Here is a 22,249-nt window from a genome sequence, read left to right as displayed (position 1 = left end):
ATCTGCAACTGGACCCTTGCATTCTGGTATCTGTCTAAAGGCATCCAAATAATGTTGTCTAAGACAGAAAAGTCCTGTTAAGTTATTTAAAAAAATGTATATGAACCTTTGGTAATTATCTTTTTTTACTGCAAGACTAGTGATATTGTTTGAAAACTAGAGTAACAGCACAGACATACACTGTAAGTTCCACTCACTTAATCTGATCAACAGTGCAGTTATCAGTGGCCAACATTTCAGACACAAATTTAAATGCTTATTTTTGTCTTCAACAAGAAACCTCCATCTGCTAAAAATCAGGAAGTTAAGGTCTTAAAAACTCAAACAAACTAACAGTTTCAGTAACTTAAGTAATGGATTCCTCAGTCTCCAGATGAGACAAATGCTCATCAAACCTTCAGAACAATCTGGCTGGGGAGAAGCAGGTTATTCAGCAAAAATCAGATATGCAGCTCAGACTCAAATATGCCTTATTCCGTTAATTGTGAAACAGCAGCAACTGAGATGCATGCAACCATTAAGTATGTATGACTTCTGAATGTTTTCTCAGGACTGCTGTTTGCATAGTCTACTCCAAAAGCAAGGAAAGAAGTCACAACTACTTAGGATCTGGTGACATACCTCTCAACTGTCCAGATTTTCAATGAATGTCCATATTTCTCCTTCATATTTTTGTTCTCTTCCTCATAAAGTTTTTTTTTTTTTTTGAGAATTACTGAGGATTGAAATGACTAGCTAATGACAGATATTTGAGTTTCTGACTTCATATCCTTTAGAAAAATGCATGCTGATGTAAAACATGCTATTACAGAAATTTCTTAAGTGTATAAGAACAATATTTAAAATCTGTCCTTGTTTTTTGGCCTTTATTTTTGTCCTTGTCCAGATTTCCTGAGCTAAGAGGTTGAGAGGTATGTCTGCTGATGACAAATTAGGGCATGTTATTCCCATCTTGTCTTTTCTGACTTTTCACAATCCGTTCTTCTAGAATGATTTTGCCATGTCATGCTCTCTTCCAGCCTTCCCCGGTAGTAAGCCCCTCCACCGACTCTGTCAGAGAGGCACTTTATATTACGCAGTCGTCAATATTCACTACAATATAATCTACAAAGTTTCAGGATCCCTTCCCACCAACACGAAGCACAAGATGGTACTAAATCCTCCACAAAATCCATCACCCAAGGCATTTCCCACTTTGATTCAGTTCAACCACTGACCCATTTTCCTATCCTCACATGAGCAGATAACCCATTTGCCTATTCATGCGACACTGCATGAGACCTTTCCTCACCTCATCAAAGAATGGCATGTGTGTATATAATGTCACCCATGATACTGTCTCTGTGCACTCCCTGTGTAATTAAATCTACTTAAAATAGTATCCACCTACAGTACGAAGCCACTTGAACTATTGTTCTCCATTTCTTTCCATTTCTGTCCTCTCATCACTTTAACATTACCATTAAATGCTTACATTTACTTATTTTATGAGTTTATATTGTTTTACTCTTTGCATGTTTTTTAGCTTTTTTGTAATCAGCCTAGGGTTAAACTTAGTATGTTGACGGAATGTGAATTAATATGTTCTGCCGTTATCATTTATTGGTCTATCAGTTACCGTAAATTCTAGAATGTCTTCCTTCTGATTGGTTACCTCTTTCAGCTTTACTTCTGTCTCGTTATTCAGCCCTAGAATGTACTAATCCTTATCATTTACACTTCTCACACCTCAGGCCCTGTCACCATCTCCTTGTGTTCCCCCATGCTTAATTTTTACTAATATTCTACAGCGCCCTATTCCTTCATTGTTTCACTAGCCACTCTATCATGGAGATGCTCCATCAGGTTTTTCTAGTAAGCAACAGCCTATCACTACCCATGTTCATCAATCATTGACTGATCCACACCTCCATAACATCGCACAGATCCTTATCTGCAACCCTGACCTCTCATTCTTAACTCCATTATTTCTTCCAGGTGAGCCAGTTTACTAAAAGTTCTGTAGCCTACCCCCTCCAAACTGCCAATCAAACTATCACCTCACATTGAAATTAACTCTCCCTTTACTTAATGTCTTATATGAATGCCTGTGCATAAGAATTTACACTGTTGCAATAGATGAATTAGGAGGCATTAGAGAGAGTTGCCTACAACAACTTTAATGAAGATTTTATATATATATATATATATATATATATATATATATATATATATATATATATATATATATATATGTATATATATATAAACTGTAGGGTCACATGACTCACCCTTAAAGAAATACTAACCTCTTTCATATATCTTATATGTGAGACATGTATTTTCAATGTTATAAATGTACCATAGCCTAGCATTATATTATGTAGGACATTTGAGGATGCATTTAAAAAGAGAATCACACAAAGTATAAAAACTGGTAATAGTTCAGCTATACTATTTGTAGATATGTACATTTGCAATGTCTCAGTGGTTTCTTATTCAGCCTTCAAAGCTTACAGCACGTGTGCCACAGTTTAGTTTGAATGGCTACTGATCTTGTTACCTTCTGTCCTAGAAGCAACTTGAAGATCATACACATATTGATGTTTTTTCTTAGCACCAGACATTGTAGACAATTCTGGCTGAATGCCAGAACCTGTAGAACTCAATGAGTACCAGATAATCCATTCAGACTCTTCCATAGGCAATGGCATTTCCTTCTGGTGACATTCATTAGTAAGTAGTCTTGGATCTGGTAATGTAGAGACAAAGCCCATGCATCAACTAATGTCTCTGTAAAACTAAAGAGCCAATCACTGCACCCTGATCTGCACTTTACTACCGTGAACATCTCGACTCATTCCTTACTGTTTATCTCATTTCTCAAGACAAAATGGTTTCTGGCATTTTGTCAAAACAGAACTTTTGGTTGCATCATCTCTCTTGCAATAATTAACCTTCTCTGTGTCTGTGATACATTCCACTTATCCATTTCTCTGAGTGTATCTATGACTCAGTGTTACATTCCCAAATTCCTACTGTTTTGAGTACCAACAAAAATCTTAGCTCAAAAATTGAGGATCATTCTCTGTTATGACCAATCCAGGAGTTCTGTGCCTTGCAACAGCAGGTTTGAATATCATGATGACAGATATGACTTGTGTCAAGTAATGACAGCATTATGGGGGGGGGGGGTTGTATAATAATACATAAACAGTAAGATATGTGTGTCTCCTAGTATTAGAATATGTTGTCTCTTACTTTTAGTCTTAGAAATGGTACCATTTTCTGAAGTATTACCTTCTCCTTTTGGTTCTGATTCCAGAACATGCAGCAAATGTTACAGTTTTACACCATTTACTCCATCTGTGAAGACACATTAGGACCATACATGTGATCTCAGGCAGCCTCTAGCACATGCTCATGCAAAAGTTTGATTCATGTGTACATTGACTAGCATGTTCTAATGCAGCCAAGTAGAAGCAATTTCTTTGTCTCCTTTGAACAACCATTGAATACCTAATAACTCATCAAGTAGGGAACGTAAGTTATAATAAAAGGATGTAGTTCACATTCCTTGCTCATCCAGTCACTAAAACATCAAACAACATGCAGAAAGTCATTAGCCTTTTGCTTCACTGTTATGAGTTTGACTTAATGGTTAAGGTCTTAATCTTATAAACTCAAGGTGCATGGTTTGATTCTAACAGCAGTTTATTGGGTAGCCTTAAAATGGTCCTTCATGGTTAATAATATTTTTTAACCAATAAGTTTCCCATTTTTTCAAGATCTTCTATGTATCCTGTTTGACCGTTTACCAGGATTTGGACTAATTTCAGTTGTTGGCTTCATTTTGTTGCTCTGAGCCAATATGCGACACGTTTGGTTTGGCGTTTTTCATACACACCATTAGTTGCAGAATCCTTTTTTTCTAAGGCCATATGTTCATCGCAAGATCATTTTATGGGATTTTGGAGTTACAGGACTAATTTATTTTATTTTATTTTATTTTACATTTGTTGACCGGGCTAGTCCAGCTGGATAATTTCCATTTTCAGTGTTTTTTTTTTTTAGTAACAGTCATTCATTAAGTTATTTGTGATCATTGAGAAAGGTTGCAGTTTTGAAATGAGGAAATATGATAGTAGAATGAAGATAGTAGATTAGTCTGGATTGGTACAAGAGCAGAGCCAGAAGTTGTTCAGATGTAAAAGAAGTTGTTTTTAAAAAGATGAAAGGGAGGTTATTCCATAATTTGCCTACTGAGTTGGAGAAAAGGCAGTTACCTGCAGAATTTGTAATTCTAGTTGTTTTGACTGCAGGTGTCTTTGCTGGTTGATATAGAATGTTATGTGTTATTAAGAGTTGTTGATAGATAAGTTTGTTAGGAAGTTCCAACCAGTGTAAGTGTTTTAAGTTTAGGCAATGGTGAGTTCTATACTGGGATGGTGTGGCAAAGCGAGCTATATTTATGTAGGGATGATCAGTTTTCCTAAGATTTGCTTTTAGAGATTTGTAAAAATAAAGGCATATAGTAGGGTTGAGATAAGATGTGATTGTGCTTACAGTGAACCAATCTTTTTATTAACTGCTTTTATAGTGTTATTGATATGAAAATCATATGAGGAATTATCACTTGCAGTAATAGTGAGTTTTTAGTTGAGATTTGTGGGTAGGTGAGAATAGTAATAGTTTTGTTTTCTTGGGGTTGAGGAGAAGACATCTTTGAGAACCACTGTTCTGTCAGTGGCTGGAGTTCAGTTTGAGTGGAAGCTGTGCAAATGATGGTAGAGTCATCTGCATATGTATATACAGGTAGTTTTGGATAGATGATTGGAGATCATTAATAAAGATAGAGAATAAGAGTGGCCTAGTAGTAGATCTTGAGGTAATACTAAAGAGACAGGTAGTAGAGCAGCAGATATTTTTTTTAGCACTGCTGCTTTGTCGATTTTCAAGATAGGATGAATGGTAGTACTATGTGCAGGTCTAATCCATGTTGAGTATTAGCTAGTAGGTTGTTATGAAGGAGATGGTTAAGTAGTTGAAGTTTGAAAGGTCAGTGGATTTGCCTCCTTTGTGTAGGGTATATGATGTGTGATATTTTCCAGATTGCTGGGAAAGTACTTTTTTATGGATCTCTGTTTATTAGGATAGAAACAGGGTAGGCAATACTAGCTGCTACTTGAAGGAATCAGCAGGAGGCTTATATGCTGCTGGGAGGGGTGGGTTTAGTTTATGTAAAAAGAGATTGGAAGCATCAGGAGATAAGTGGTTAGCTAGACTTTGTATGGAAGTAGTAAAGAAAGGTAATTGTTGTTGGCTATTAAGATTAGAGGGATTATCAGGGTCCTTCTTAAATTTGGGGGAGTTGCCTACTTACTATAGGCTGATAATTAAGAGGACCAGAACTTTTGGTGGATTGCTAGAGTTCAAAGTAATAATTATTTTTATCTGAAAGGGATGCTTTTTTGGTATTTCTTCTGAGCTCTCTGAGGTTTCTGGATCTATTGGTTTCTGAGAGAGGATTTTTTTTTCAAGATTTATTTCTGAGTATTTTTTTTGTTTAGTATAGAGGTTAGCCAGTGCTGCTGTTTTGGTTCTGTTTGAAACTGTTCAGGATTAAATTTCTTTTTGAATATAGTGTTCTATATGAGAGGGTAGTAGTTAGTTAGTTTTTAGTTTTGGATGAGGACATAGGTGAGGAGTGATCACTAAGGTCATCAGGAAGGTTTGCAGTTGGGTTTGGGGGGTCGGTGGGAATCCAGTCTAAGGTTAAGGTGGTTTCTTTTTTTATTTTTTAATTCTGGTGGGACTTACTTTTGATTAGTTTTTAGAAGGTTAATATGGGAGGTAGGGTTAGTAGGTTTACATTGTTTAAATGTTAAAATTGAAGGTTTTAGCCAAGTTTCTGATAAGCATAGAATATCAAAATAAGAGAGGTAATTTTAGTTGTGATTGGAGGATAGTTGTAGTCATGATAAAATAGTTGTAAGTTTGATGTGTAGTTAACTAATGATTTCTCTTTATAGACTATTCGTATATGTTTTGGTGTTCTGGGCTGATATGTGATTCAACTGTTTGGGCACTCTCAATACAAGTTACGAGGTAACAATTATTGTTTCTCAGGGGTTACATCTTTATTTTAAGACTGTGTTAATGCGCGTTTGAACAAGTTGGATTGTTTCTTGCTGCTCTGGGCCAATATGCGACTTTTTTGGTTTGGCGTTTTTTACAAACGCCATTAATGTTACATTTCTTCTTTTAACATCATATGTTCATCATTGGATGGGACTAATCGCACTTTTGGTGTTTGGGGCTGGTTGGTAATTTATCGGATGAGCGCTTTTGACACAAAGTCATGAGATTACAACCATGGCTCTAATTGGGACTGTGCCTTCATTTTAAGATTGGGTTAATGCGCTTCAGTACCAGTTGGTGAGATATTCTCAAGGACATTTGTGAGACTATGAAGTCTTTTGCATTTCAATTGTTTATTTAGGAATCGAGGTCCTGATTTTTTGGACATATGGGCCATATTTTCAGGATAATATACTTCTTGTTCTGAACATTTGGGACTCAGTTTTGTTGCATATATCTTGTGATTGATGTATTTGAAGTATTTTTTATGCAAAATGTGTTTTCCTATTTGTGTATGGGTGAACAAGTTGCCATTTATTTTTTAACTTTAGGCTATAGTCTGCAAATATAGTGTAATAGGATGTATAATGATCATAATATTTTGTACAGTTTGCAACTAGTCTAAGGTTTTTTATGGTAACAATACAACCTATTGGATAATTATAATACGTTCACAATATACATGGTCTGTTTTTGCATAACTGAATATTCTTTATATACAAACCTATTGTTTCAACAATTGTCTCTCAATGGGCTTGATTTATAATCATCTAAATTAACTATTTTTAATATTAGTTGTCATTTTGAAATAGTTGGAGTTTGAGTCACTTTTTCTGAACAGCACTTAGGGTTTTATAACCTTCACTAGCTAACTCATAAATCTTTCATTATGAACTTTATAATTATTTCTATAACATTTATTATGCAGCATATTGTACCAACATTGTTTTTTTACTCATTAGTCAGTTAATAATTTATAGTGTGCTTTTTGTAGACATCCTTTGATTATAATCTATCTGTTTACAGTAGTGATTTTGTCAATTTAAATATTTTCATCAATACTGTCTATTGATAATTGCCCATAGGGCAACATATATGGCTTAGGAGTCCTCTATGTGTAAATCTAGACCTATGGTTGGGTAATTTATATTCTATTTTCTCAGGTTTCATATTGATCTATATCCAAGCTGAATTAAGCTTACAGCCAAGTATATATCTTTTATAGATATATATATTTCTTTGTAGTTCATGTTTGGATTGGTTCTTAGTATTAATATATATTTAATTGCCACTTATTCGTCTGATTTCCTGATTTTCTGCATAACATTTTGGTAACTGTTTATGTTCTGAGATTAATATTTTTGCCACCACTATCAAATCCCTGATTATTATATACACAATAATATATATATTTTTTATATATCTTTGCTTTAACAGGACATAGGGGGGTTTAGGTTGTTTGTCAAAGGGAACGTAGCAGTTTAAGGAGGCTTTAAGCCCCATAGCTATTATTGCTCCCCTGTAGGGACGTGGCAATTTATCATTAGCCATTATTGTCCTATTTACTTTGTTATATCATGTCACTCTCTAATTTAGTTTCAGGCCTATCTGCAGATAGAGTAGATTTAAGTGCCTTTGGTGTATGTTCTAGTGGTAGTCCTTCTACTGACCCCCTGGGTCCTGAGACACTTTGTGGTTTGGCGTTTGATAACTTATATAAGCATTTGAAGCTGTTAAGATCCAATGTGTGGCACTCTAAACTTTTCAAAGCTTATATTGCCAAAGGAATCACTCCCAGGGGGTTAAGAATTCGAATACAACCACATGTTGGTCAACCAGATGAAGAACTTATCCAACAATGATCCATGATTCAACAACAATCCACTATGTCCTTTGTTGAAGCATTGGATAAATATTATGATAGGATTATTGATTTAGAAATCAATGTAGTAAGGGATTTGAGTAGTGATGTGCAAAAATTTGAAGGAGAAAAGTTTTTTCAGAAATATCTTACTAAAGTTACCAATGATCTTACCAATTTGGAGGAGCAGTTAAAATCAAGGAAAATCAAGAAATTTAAACGTGATGAAAATGACTATCAGGGAGCTAATCCATTTAGTTCCACTTCCAAACATGTTCATTTTAACCCCCATCCGGCTAAGACATCTAGGAAAAAGAGACCTAGGTCCATATTACGCAATAGACATAATACTAATGGTTCCTCTACTGATGATGTCTCATCACTTACTGATAGTGATATGCAGCCAACATCGGGTTCTCCGATCCCCAAACGAACCCCGGGTTCTTTCCCTTAAGGGGGAAGTACAAACGTGGAGGCAGGAAACACAAGAAATGTTCAGAATATTCAGGGTCTATTGCAAATGGTGACACAGAAATAACAAATGCAAATTCAAATGTTTTGAACTTGTCCAGTCATGTTTTGTCCCCAATTCAAATGGCCATTTTGAATAAAGGTCTAACATATATTCCTGGTTTGTGTTTCTGAGGACCGGTTGGTCCAAGATGTTTTGTCTTTTTGTAGAGTATTAAATTTAAAACTACAGTTTGGTGCTGATGATGGTTTTCAAGATCAAGATAAATTTGTTTATCATAAGTCCAAATATGTCCCTCCTATGCATCTTGTTGTACATTTATTTCAGAACATGGTTCTCAAAGATTTACATTTCCATGGTTCTGAATTTCGTTTCAAATCAAATAATTTATCTGTTAAAGAAAAACAAGCTATGGATGAATTATCACATCATAAGGATTTGGTTATCATTTCAGCGGACAAAGGTGGGGCGGTAGTGGTCTTGAATTGGATGGACTACAATAATGAGGCCATGAGGCAGTTGTCTGATAATAAATATTATGCCAGAATGACTTTGAATCCAATACAGAGGTTTAAAAAACAGATTGATGAATTTCTCTGTAATGCCAGGGACATTGGCCTCATTACCACCTTTATTTTACAGCAGTTAATGATTTCAGATTCAACCAATCAATATATCTATTTTCTTCCAAAAATTCACAAGGACGCTACCAACCCCCCTGGGAGACCCATTGTTTCTGGTTGTGGGTATCTCACTGAACCGTTATCCTTATATTTAACCAAATATCTCAAACCTTTGTCGACACATGTTCATTCCCAGTTGCGGGATACGACTGAATTCTTACAAATCATTGCTGATGTTCAGTTAGAACCTGATTGGCTGATGTGCACACTGGATGTGAGTGCTTTATACACCAATATACCACATCCAGTAGGGCTTGAAGCAATTGCTTATTGGCTCAGAATTGCCCGTATCTATGATGAAGACTTTAACATCTTTCTTGTTGGGATGGCGGAATTGGTTCTTACACATAATGTCTTTTTTTATCAAGACATTTGCTATTGGCAGGTTAAAGGGACAGCTATGGGAGCATCATTTGCTCTCATTTATGCTGATCTCTTTATGGCTTATATAGGTTCATAGGTTCATAGATTAGTACTAAGCTAACTGCCCTTGTGAGCCATTTTAAGCCTGTAGAAGAATGTATCATTTATGACTCGAGCCATAATATCTACCTTCCTGAAATTGATATTTGGAGAAGATATTTGGATGATTGCTGGATGGTGTGGAGGGCCGATGTTGAGTATCTAATGGAATTTATCTCATATCTTAATGACAATATATGGGGTTTGCAGTTCACTTTGAACTATCATAAAGAAAAAATTACATTTCTTAATGTATTACTAACCAGACAGCCAGATGAGACATTGGCTACTCAAGTCTTCAGGAAATATCCTGAATACAACACGGTCCTTCACGCCTCCAGCTTTAATCCTCCGCACATTGCGAAAAACATTCCTAAATCTCAATTTATTCGATCCAAATGGATCTGCTCCCAGCCGGAGATTTTTGATAAAGATAGACATGACCTTATTAATAGGTTTCGGGATAGAGGTTATCCCATGGGACATGTTATTAAAGCTAGCAATTGGGTGAATACGTGCCCAAGGGAGGAATTTTTGAAATACAAAGTCAAGGACAACAGTGTCACACAGCCAATCAGGTTTGTGACCACCTATGCCAGAAATTCTAATGCTCTCATGCAGAGCATTAACACCAATTGGAATATTTTATGTAATATTCCAGAATTATCGGGCCTTTTACCTGAACATTGCTTGTTTTCATTTCGCAAAGGAAGGAACTTGGCTACTTATTTTAATCATTATAAGCACGCACACAATATTGACAACACACTTTTATCTCAAACCACATTAACTGGGGAACCAGTTGTGGGTTGTCATCCATGTGGACATTGCAGAAACTGTGACAACATTGTCAAATCAAAAGAATTTACCAGTAGAAATTGTCATAGGGTTTATGAGATTTCATTTTTTGCAAATTGTAGCAGTGAATGGTTAATCTATCTTGCAACATGCAGCTGTGGCTCTTTTTACGTTGGCCAAACTTCTAGACCTCTAAAATTCCGTGTCTCAGAACACATGAGTAACATTAGGAATAAAAGGCCAAATAATGCTTTGTACAAACACACTCTTGTACACACAACTGCCAAATTCTACTTTGTAGTTATTGATATTATAAGAGGTAATAGATTTAACAAAACAGGATGGCATTCATTGCTTGATTCAAAAGAAAAGAAATGGATCACCATATTAGGAGCACTATTTAAACCTGGACTAAATGAGCAATTGTAATTGCACCAATAGGACGCTGTGCTGATACTATTTAAATGCATCATTTTTGCTTGACTTTTATCACTGAAGAAGGCTGTGCCATTTATTGCCAGCCGAAACCGGTTTGTTTTTTGTATGATGTTATCATAAATAAATTCATCGGATCTATTCCAGTTGCTGGCTTCATTTTTTTGTTTGTGGACTTATGCTGTTGCCGTGCAACTTTACCTACGTGCAGGGAATTTTTTGATTGGTTTACCCTTCATGGCACTTAGCCTAGTGTTCACCTATAAACTTTTAAATGGATTTGGATACTTTAGAAACTTTCCACAAACTTCCAGATCTCTTTTGAGTAAATCCTTCTTAGCTTATCAGGCTTACATTGGGCTTGTGAGTCAAATTTCTATGAACACAATAATAGTTTGAAAACATGTTGGAGCTTTAACAAATGTAAATGCTTTGGAAAGGATTATGGTCTCACTGTAGTATAATCCTTTTGCTGCAAACATAACCATGGAATTGTCGACAATCACAGACAAAGCAAGTCTCTTATTCTGTACTTATGCATCTGTTAGCACTCTAAACAAAATATATCTGTGCAGTTGTTAAGTTTATGGTTTACCTTCCTGTAGCATCACTAGATTAAGACATTACTAACTTCCACCTATATGTAAGAAATGGGTTAATCCACATCATAAAAGGAAAGCATTAGTGTTATAGTAAGTAAAAATTTTAAAACCTAAAAGCTTCTGTCACATATTAGGCATGGGGGTGCTTCCTCTTAAAGAATCAAAGTAACTTGGTCATCTTTTGCTATACTGCCCCTCTACCCCTTTATGTAGTGTTTCAGAACAGGAGTTAAGTGTGATTTGTGCAGGTTCATATTCAAAATTGAAAAAAATTAAAAACCTTTTCAAGTGGAAGAAGTAACCACTAATCTGTAGTATCTGAACAACTTTTAACATCTGGTAAACTTCTTACAACTGGATAATAACAATATCTGAGCTCTTTCATTCGTTAATGTTTAAAGTTGAACTTCATCAGAAATACAGCAGTAAAAAATATGTGGCTTTCTTAAAAAGATTCTTATTCGTTACAAATATGTGACATCATAACCTATCTGATCCACTTAAGAAAGTGTTAATGTGCAAATGACCGCTAAGGCCAGGGGTGTGTCAGCTTGGAATCTAACTTGCCATTTGACCTCTCTAACTTCGAGTTGGGGGTTGCAATCTCCAAGCAATGTTTAGATTCATTCTAACACCACAAATTTCAAATTAAAACACTGTGGACTTGCTTTATTTTGTTTCGCTAAAGCATTTCTGCAGTACCCTTTTTTCAAAGCCTGTTAGTGCTCCTTAATTCTATCACTGAGCATTCTGGTAGTTTTCCCTATGTAGAAGGCTTCACATTGAAAGCACACTCCTAAATACACTACATTAGTGAAGTTGTAGTAAAAAGGTTGTTGGAAATGGATAGTATAGTACATTGAATTCAAAGTAAATCTGTCACCTTTTGCAATGTGCTAATAGCATACACATTTTTCACAATCAAACATGCCTGGGGGTTTGGTGCTGGTTACATCTTTATGGATGGGACCAGTTTCAAACAGGTTCTTAAGAGATCAAATTATTTTTTTCTATCAAAAATAAGGGGTGGTCCCAACAGTTTTATAAAGTTCCTGGCTACTCTCATTAATCCCCCAGCTCTTTACTATGATGTTTCTAATAACTTCTGAATCTAATGAAATCTGGAGGAGGAACCTGGTGCAGACTTTGGATGTGATATCTTCTACTTTGCTGAAAGTGTATTTTAAGATAGGTGGATGCTTGGTAAATGTACACTTGGAAACTTCTTCCCATCACTTACTAACAAGCTCTTCAGGGTAGTGTTGATAACTGAAGATTCTAAGGGGATCCAGTATCTGTCTGTCTGGGCTGACATGACTGACAGACCTCAATGCTTTGCCAGAGATGGCCTGCATCTGTTACCGCTGGACTTCTGGATACTGGGCAAGGCCACCCCTATAGTGCCTTTTTTTAGGCAGTGTTCCAAAGACCAAATTACCACCGTAACAGCTGCAAATAAATGCAATCTGAGGGTCATGCTGCTCAATGCTAGAAGTCTAAATCTCAAAATGCACTCACTCAAAGCACTCCTTAAAATGGAGAACATAGACATTTGTGCTGTAACAGAGACCTGGTTTAAGGCAGCAGAAAGCACCCCTGCACTACCAGGCTATAATTCATTCCACACCTTTCGCCCCAGAACTTGGACTGCAGCTCCAAAGGTGGTGGTGTTTCCATATTCATAAAGGATGCGCACACCTCCAGACTGGTAGCCCAACATAATGCATCAGAGATGCTTCAGGTGCAGCTAACATTGGGTAAGACAGTGATTCAGGTCATAGCCTGCTATAGGGCCTCAACTATGTCCCAAGACTCACACGCCATGTGCTAAAGCACCCTGGAGAATATTAGGGTCCAACCTAACACTCTCATACTGGGTGACTTCAACAACCCCTCCATTAACTGAGAAAACTACTCATGTACCAATACACTTGCCCAACATTTCCTGGAATTCATTAATTCCAATTCCCTGGACCAGCTAGAGGTAGCAACATACTTGACCTGGTCATTACTAACATGGGCAACTGTTGCTCTACACCAATAGTCAACTCCTCCATGGTTAGATCCGACTGCAAACTCATCACCTTGGAAATCCACTTCCCTCCCATCCTCCCACCACCCACAAAGGTAACCACCATGAAAAACTTCTCCAAAGCTAACTTTGGGCTCCTAAAAACAGAAGTGGCTAACTTCACGTCACCCATGCAAATGGAGAATAGTCGCATGACCGCCGAATCATACACCAATGCACTGTACGAACACGAACACAAATGCATGGATCTCGCCATACCAAATAGAACCAAGACACTGTCCTCCAAAAAAGGAAGCCAATCTGGTGGTCCCCTGCCATAAACAAACTCTATAATAGAAGGAGGAATTGATTTGTAAAAAGGTGAAGTCCCAAGACTGGAAAAACTCCTTTATCAGCCTCAACAAAAAGTTGAGATCCCTCATCAAATCCTCTAAAGCTAGGTATGAAAACAGAATTGCAGCAGATAGTAAAGACAACCACAAGGCCTTCTATAGTTATTTAAAGAATCTCCACAGCAGTATCCAGATTTCCTCTCAGCTACTGCACAATGGTACCGCCTATACTGAGCCAACAGATATTGCTAATATACTGGCCGACAGATTCAGTGCCAACTTTACCCCCCCCAAAGGACTAATCACAATACCAGTAGATTGCCAGGCACCCAGTATTACTGCTGCACAGGTTAAAACAGCACTGTCTAAGGCCAAGAATACAGCTTCTGTGGGACCTGACAATATCCCTGGTTGTGTTCTACATGAACTACAGAGTGAACTGGCACCTGTGTGCCATGTTCAATCACAGCCTCACCTCAGGTTTTGTCCCTACTGAACGGTGCACTGCTACAGTCATCCCTCTCCACAAAGGAGGAGCGACTAGAGACCCTGGGAACTATAGCCCCATTAGCCTGATGAGTCTGATATGCTAAGCTATGGAATGCATCATCATGGACCTAATAAACAAGGATATAGGGAATCTCCAAACTCTGGATCCCATAGTTTGGTTTTGTGAAGGGTAGATCATGCCTGCTCAACTTGGTTGACCTCTTTGAGTCAGTCACCAGAGCTGTGGATGAAGGCAAGGTGGGTTATACAGCCTACCTTGATCTGGCCAAGGCCTTTGATACCATTCCCCACTCAGGAATCCTAGAAAAACTCACTAAGCTAGGCATCAACCCCTATATCACTAGGTGGGTTGCAAATTGGCTCACGGATAGAGCCCACAGTGTGAAAGTAGCTGACTGCAAGTCAGACTGCTGACCAGTCATGAGTGGAGTCACACGGGGTTCAGTCCTAGGTCCTCTCCTGTTTGGTATCTACTTCTCTGAAGTAAACGCCAACATGAAGGGACTCTGGCTGACAAAGTTCACAGACAATTCCAGGTTGGGAGCTATTATTAACTCACCAAGTGATGTTGACATCCTACTTAAATGCCTCACTGAGACCAACAACTGGTGTCAGAACCATGGCCTTAAGCTCAATGCCAAAAAATATGTTGTCAACCCTTTTGAGAAAAACCCGGTTTCCATGAATTACCAAATCAATGGTAGTCCACTGAACACAGAAGTCATTATAAGAGATCTGGAACACAGGTTGACAGCAACCTCTCTTTTGACCACAACATTGCTACTATTGTCAGAAAGTCCTTCTATGTGGCACATCTCATTACTAAGGGTTTTGCATCCAGGAAGAAAGAGGTCATTGTCTCCCTGTACTCTTCCCTCATTAGGCCAGTCATCAAGTACAATGCCCCATTTGGCATGTACCTCACTAGACACTTGCAACAACTGGAGTGGCTGCAAAAGTACCTCACAAAGAGGATCCTAGGCCTTAAACACTTGTCCTATATGAACAGACTCAAAAAACTCCAACTATCCTCTGTCTCATATCACCTACTTAGAGGTGATCTCTGCTTGACTTACAAAGCCATGTCTGACCCAACTCTGTTAGAAATGCTACATCTAAAGAAATCCCAATCCCTCCACACCACATGATCCAGAGACCTCAACCTCGTTACCAAAATCAACAGAACATGCTGGAGGGACATGTTCATAATCCAGAGACTGCCCATGCTATTGAATAGACTTCCCATACATGTCAAGCAGAGCACCTCACTGGCCCTCTTCAAGAGAAATCTTGATGAATGGATGGGAAATAGAAAATTCACCCCGGGGATCACTCCATTGGCTCTACTTGACAGAGACACTAGGAACTAAGGATGGCTGGCATGATGCCAGGGTAATCCTATGGGCTAGGATTGTAAAGGCTCCAGGGCCATTAGGTTAGTACACACCTATGAACCTATGAAGAGCTTCTTTAAGTAAAGGCAATCTTTATAAAAAGTTCTGTCATAACTAATCATGTGGCTAGGTCAGACAAACTGTCCTTTCACTATGTTTTTTCCATGAAGCTGGGATGCTGACTCGAGAAATCAAGATAATCATTACAGAAGGTTTCTTTTCTTTAAATGGAAGAGGTACATTTTCTGGTGAAAGAGTTAAAGGAGAGGGAAATGTGAAGAAAATTTACCTTCTTTCCCACCCCCGAGAGAGTGAAGTCAAGAAAACAAATGCTTTCTGCAATTTTTGCCCAAAATGCATCCAGTTCACTTGAAGAGCCCCTCCAGAGGAAGAAAACATTGTCAATAAATCTTTTGCAAAGACTCACAAACCTCAAACCCTTCAAGTTTGGTGAGGGTATCTGCTTCCCATGAGCTAAGTACAAGGTTAGCATATGCTGGTGCCATTTTGGCACCCATCGCTACTCCTTGTAACTGTTGATAGATTGTGGCATTGAATGAAAATAGTTATTCTCTAAAACTAGCATAATTAAGGCTTTGAAGGCTTCTATTATGTGGGGAGGCATGTCAGTGTGTTTAGAAAGATATTCGGTGACTAAGTCTATTCCTTCCTGGTGTGGAATACTGGTATAGAGGGCCACTATGTCCAACATGACCAATGTACAATTACCTGCAAAGGTTGGGAATTGGTAAATCTCATTCAGAAACTCCCAGGAGTCCTTAAGGTAAAATTGGGAGCTTTGTACTAATGGATTCAAGAAAAAATCAAGAAGCAATAAGATCCACTCAGTTTTGGTCTTTATGGAAGCCACAATTTGTTTAAGTCGTGGATCCTGTAGATTCCTATGAACTTTTGGTATCCCGAACATTCTTCCTACCATGGGAGAATCAACTGTCATATAATCAAGTTTCCAACCTATAATCCACCCTTTTCTAAACAGTTCTTGGAGAAGTTTGACTATTTTATCAAAACTACTTGTGACATCATCTGGAGTAACAAATTTGTAGTGCTCTTTGTTTAAAAGAGCTTCATTCATTTTCTGAGTGTAGGTGCTAGCGTCCATTAAGACAATGCCAGCACCTTTATCCACTTTCATAATTCTGATCCCTTTATTATTTCTCAAATCATGGAGGGCATGCCTCTCTTGTGCCAAAAGATTACACCATTTCTTAATTGGTTTAGACTTAAGGGATTCTGTAATCCAATATTCGCACACCTTGGAAAAGGTGTTCAGGGTTGGATTAAGTGGAGGGTTAAAAATGCTTTTTCATTTCGGAGGTATTGGTTCTCTGCTATCTTCTAGGCTAGCATCTAAGGTACTGTGTATATCCCTATGTGAAAACATGGGGGGGGGGGGGTAGAAGCCTGAAAATCATTAAAACATGTAACAGGTAACTGGCTATAGTTCAAAGACAAATTGTTATTCAGGTTAAAATTAATGTTAACAAAACCTTGTTTAAAGTTCAGTTTTCTGCAAAACAATTTTAAGTCAATACTCACGTCCATCGCTGTAGCTCTTTGCGAAGGAATACAGTTAAGACCTTTAAGATGAACTCCTTCAGTAGATGCATCAAGGTCTAGGTTACTAAGGTTGAAAACTGAATTACTGGAGGAAGGCAAAGGTGAAAATTTCTCTTTCAAAACTGCAGTCATCCTTTTGCATCTCAATATTCTTATTCAGAATTACTAGCGTGCATGTGTTTGTCAATATCACCCAACTGACATTTTATCCAGTAATTTTTGTTAAATCTGGGAGAAGTGAGCTCAGTCTGGTGCTTTGAGTCTGAGCTTGTACATCTAGCCTTGGGAACTGGAATGGGCGTAGTTTTACCATACCTGCCTCCCACATAAAATAGGTTAACACTAGACTGATGACATCAGTTGCCTGACATATTATTCTGTTTTCTTTCATCACCTCTTTCTTTTTTGACTTGTGCACTTGTGCTTTGGGAACAGAAGAAAACAGAACTGTCCCCTTCATCTTTACAACAGGCTGGGAAGAGGTGGGGTATTAAGTGGGTCTGGCATCCCTTTAAAGAAATAATGAACTGAAAGTACAGTCTAGCACGACCACTTGCAACAACACATAAAAATGAACTCAAGTCACTGGACTGCTTCATGGGTGTACAATTATAGCCATTATATGACACAGCTATCTATTTAAAACTGGATGAGTAATAAAAAGTATTCATTGGTTTTATAAAACAAGTAATTTTAATCTGCTACTGAACAGATATATCTTCTTTTTGTTTTTTTTTTTTTAAATATAGAGGATTCAGTTTATATAATGCCAGTCATGATAACTTCATGCAGCCTTCAAAAGTTACACTACCAACATCAGGGAAGGTAAGTTCAGTAAAACATCTGCAAGTAACGCTTGCGAGGGGAGGGGGGTGCTAGTCAGAAACACCATGGCTGGGTCTTCAGTTTGGTGTAAAAACTTGATAACAAAACATTATTGTGTATGCTTATGTGTTGTGTGCCTTGATGTGTTATCCTGAGCTGTTAGCCAAGCATATTAGGTTCTTTTACAGATCTGAGATGATGTCATAAATAAAAGGTTTGTCCTGCTGCTTATATGCTTGGGCCACTGAAGCATAATGTTTTTGCCTTTGCTCTGGTCTTGCTGTGCTGTGACTTAGACATTTGTCTTTCATTTTTAATCTCTGTAAACACATAGAAATAGTTTATAACACACAGCCAAATTAAAGCTTTCATAAATTCACTCTGTTTGTAGTCCATTGCACCATCAGCATAATTTTTAATTAATTTTGTTTCAGCCCTATGATGACATCCATACAATCACCATCTTTAAAGCTGCAGGTGGACTTGTCAGAAAACTGAAGTCCTGCATTCAATACCTTTAGCACAAAATGGGTTTTGGGAATGCACCAAAAGGAATTCAATGTGCCATGTTCATAGCAGCAGGGAAAGCTGACAAAATATTGAACACATTTTATTTTAAAGAAAAAAGACAACCTTGCACTGTTTAAAAATAAATAGCAGGAATACTGCAAGCCAAATAATTTACCTTTTATAAGAAATCAAGGAGTCCAGGACACTATTGATGCTTGAATCAGTGAACTGAAGCAGAAAGAAAATGTAACTGTGAATCTAGTGAATTGTGTGGCTCATTACTAAGTGGTATAATTGCCCTTGATATAAGAAATGATCACTTGAGGGGAAGTTGATTCAGAGATGCTGATTTAACACTGAAAAAGCACATAGATGTGTGTTGCTTGAGTGAAGCAGAGGAATAGCTAGGGTGGGGTGAAGGCAACAGCTACCCCACATGGAAGATGTTAGCAGTATGCTGATACTGCCTTTGTGCTCATGTCTGATGTGCTTCACTGCTCATTGCATGGTAAATGTAGAACCAGCATTTGGAAATGAATACTGATACTGCTGTATAAGTGCTCAACACTCCTACGTGTGTGCCATCTAGCTCTAGAATGCTGCCTGTTACATTTGTATCAAGTGGTTTGCTGCAGTTTAAAGAATTTACTTTCAATCAGCAAAAACATAATTGAAATGCACAATGCTGACTAAATTGCATAAAAATGCAAAACATGTACACACACGAACATAAAAAATATCAAATTGCAAATCTACCTTCTACCGCAGACCCATGAACAAGAGCTAAAATATGTCCCTTGGGGAGGCCAAGTACAGGATTTAATGTCACAAGTCCCATCATTTGTAATTATTCGGTGTGATCATCTTGGCTTAGTGCATTTCAACTTTATGATCCTTAATATACTGATCGCAAACTATTATTTTGGGTCCTCAAGCATGACATGAGATTTTCTTTTGTTTTCTTTCTTTCTTTTTTTTTTTTTTGTTCCTCACCTATAAGTTGAGGTGGGGGGTTAAAGGGGGTTCCAGGTCATGGAATGGCACAGGGTGTCAGAACAGCTAACTTTGGCTTTGGAGTGAACAGTTCAAAACAATAACAGAGTTGTAAGTGTGCAGGAATGAGACTGAATAAAGTAAAGTGAATCTGAAGTCTAGAAACTACAGTACAAAATGCAGGCACTAGCATGGCAAACAAGATGGCAGCTGGTAACAAAATAGCTGGCAGAAACTACCTCTTGTTTAAACTCCATACAATGGTAAAAAATAAAAAAATAAAAAACAGCCAAAGGAGAACTACAGTGACACTGGTTTTTATTTCTGAGTGTCACTGTAGTTCCCATTCGGCAGTTTTTTTATTTTTTTATTTTTTACCAGTGTATCTATTTGCTTTGCTAGTCTGTAAACTCCATACAAATATGATAAAGTGAATTGTAGAGATGAAAAACAAATCTACAGATTATGTATCAGTAGAAACTATTTACCAGATGGTGTTTGAAACAGAAGGAAGGCATAACAAAACATTAATGGTGTACAGATAAATGAGCAGTCAAAACCTGAAATGTTTGTGAGTGCAACTGAAGATCACTCAAACAAGCTAACACATTCTGAAATGACCACAATGAGTGTGAAAATATCCTTAACACTGTGAGTAAGAATCCATTCAAATTTGGGACAAAACATTATGGTACATTGGCAAAGCAGTTATATTTAAACTAAACCTTGATATAAAAACTTCAGTAAATCTTTATGTATGCTACTTTCTTATTCTGGGCACAAGATAAAGCCATTTGGGGTTTACCTGGTTGTTCTGCATATATTAAATAGGGTCATGGTCATGGGCTATTTCCTGTCGTCATTTTGCTTATTCAGCTAAAGAAACCATGTATACTGTACACATATTCCCTTGTGATTGTGTTAATGACAAAGTGAATTTATGCTGCCAAGTTGAAAAATAAAATTAGCAGTAGGCAGCCAACATAAGCGATATATTGACACAGGAGGTCTGCACAAGATGATTAAAACATAATACTGTAAAATATATTATGACTGGGAAGTCAAAATACTCATAGAGATTGTCAATACAAATGTTTGAGCAATGCCACAGCATTTAGTACAAGGGCAGACTAACCACATGTGTAACGTAAAAACTTAAGGAAAAGAACAGTGTATTAAAAACTGTGCTGTTCAAAAGCCAACTGTAGTTAAAAAATTTAGGAAGAAATCTGTAATCAGTACCACAAGGAAAGAGGAATAAATTACCAAATGAAGAGTCAGTGGCAAAGAATGCCAATTTTATTCTAAAAAGTTGCGTGATTTTGTTTAATAGTTTGGGATGGTTGCAGGAAGAATATTACATAAAGTTCTTGGCAGAAGAATTTCTAATAATTGAGCTTCATATAGGGTTCCTATTACACTTAAGGCTAAAAATGGGCAAGAATTCAAAAGTAACAGGAGTCAAAAGGAATGATAATTAAGTAGAGAGACCTTAAAAAAGGTCAGCGGTTTGGTGATTATTGTTAAAAAGAGTAAGTTTAGAATTTCTATTGATTTAGAATATCTCAATAAATAGATCAAGAGGCAAGGTTATGTTTTGCAGACTACTGAAGAAGCTATTTCTGCTACACATAATGCCACATTACTTACATTGCAGGATGAAAACAAGGAATTGTGTCAACTAAACTAGATGAAGGAAGCTTTAAGCTGTGTATGTTTGCTATGTCATTGTGCAGATACATCTTGTTAAGTCTACTTCAAATCTTGTCAGCACCAAATATATTTTAACATGGTGTTTGACATGTCATTAACGTTTATGACCCATTTTAGTCTGGAGACCTATAAGAGGATCAAAAAGATGACTGGTCCAGCTGTGGAGCAAATGTGTTTGAAGCTCAACAAAGTTATGTTTCACATAAATATAACTTCTTTGAAGTGCATGTCTGATTTACTAAGTGAAAAAAGAGCACAGTTACATTGTACAAAGTTTTTTTATGCAGCTGTGAACATGCAGAACTCTACTGATAAAAGTATTCTTATCCAGTTCTTGTGAATGGTACCGATGGTGACAGATCATTTCAGCCATATCAAAGAAAAACGTGCCAATAAGAAAATTGCTAGAGCATGGTGCAGTATGGTACTGGTCAGCAGATTAAAAAAAAGGTTTTGAGTTGCTCAAAGTATTGGTAACAAATGGACTGACATTGAAGTTCTATGCTGCAGCATTGCCTACAGCACTAAGTTGATACCAGTCACTACAGTTAAGAGCAGTCCTCTCACAGGAAGGCAAACCAGTTGCTTATTCACCCAGATGTAAAGATGCACAAATATATTATGATCTGTAAAAGAAATACTTGCAATAGTATTTGTTTGTCAAAGCTTCCATGATTATGTCAACAGGAAACATTTTTGCAGAGTCTGATAAGAAGTTACTTCAGAGAATACTTGACAAATAGTTACCCAAGGTACCCGCACAGCTACAGAGAATATTATTGTAATTATAGATTTAGTCTACAGAATCCAGTCCCTCTCCTACATACCTGAGGGTTTACTAATTTGCGGGTGATATATGACCTGTTTACAATTGCATAATCTACATTCAAGCTTAATCTCTAACTCTCTCTCCTTCTCTTTCTTGT

The sequence above is a fragment of the Protopterus annectens genome, chromosome 12.part0 (assembly GCF_019279795.1).
Source record: "Protopterus annectens isolate FY-2018-M chromosome 12.part0, PAN1.0, whole genome shotgun sequence".
NCBI classification, from domain to species: Eukaryota; Metazoa; Chordata; order Ceratodontiformes; family Protopteridae; genus Protopterus; species Protopterus annectens.
This window is presented reverse-complemented; position numbering follows the sequence as displayed.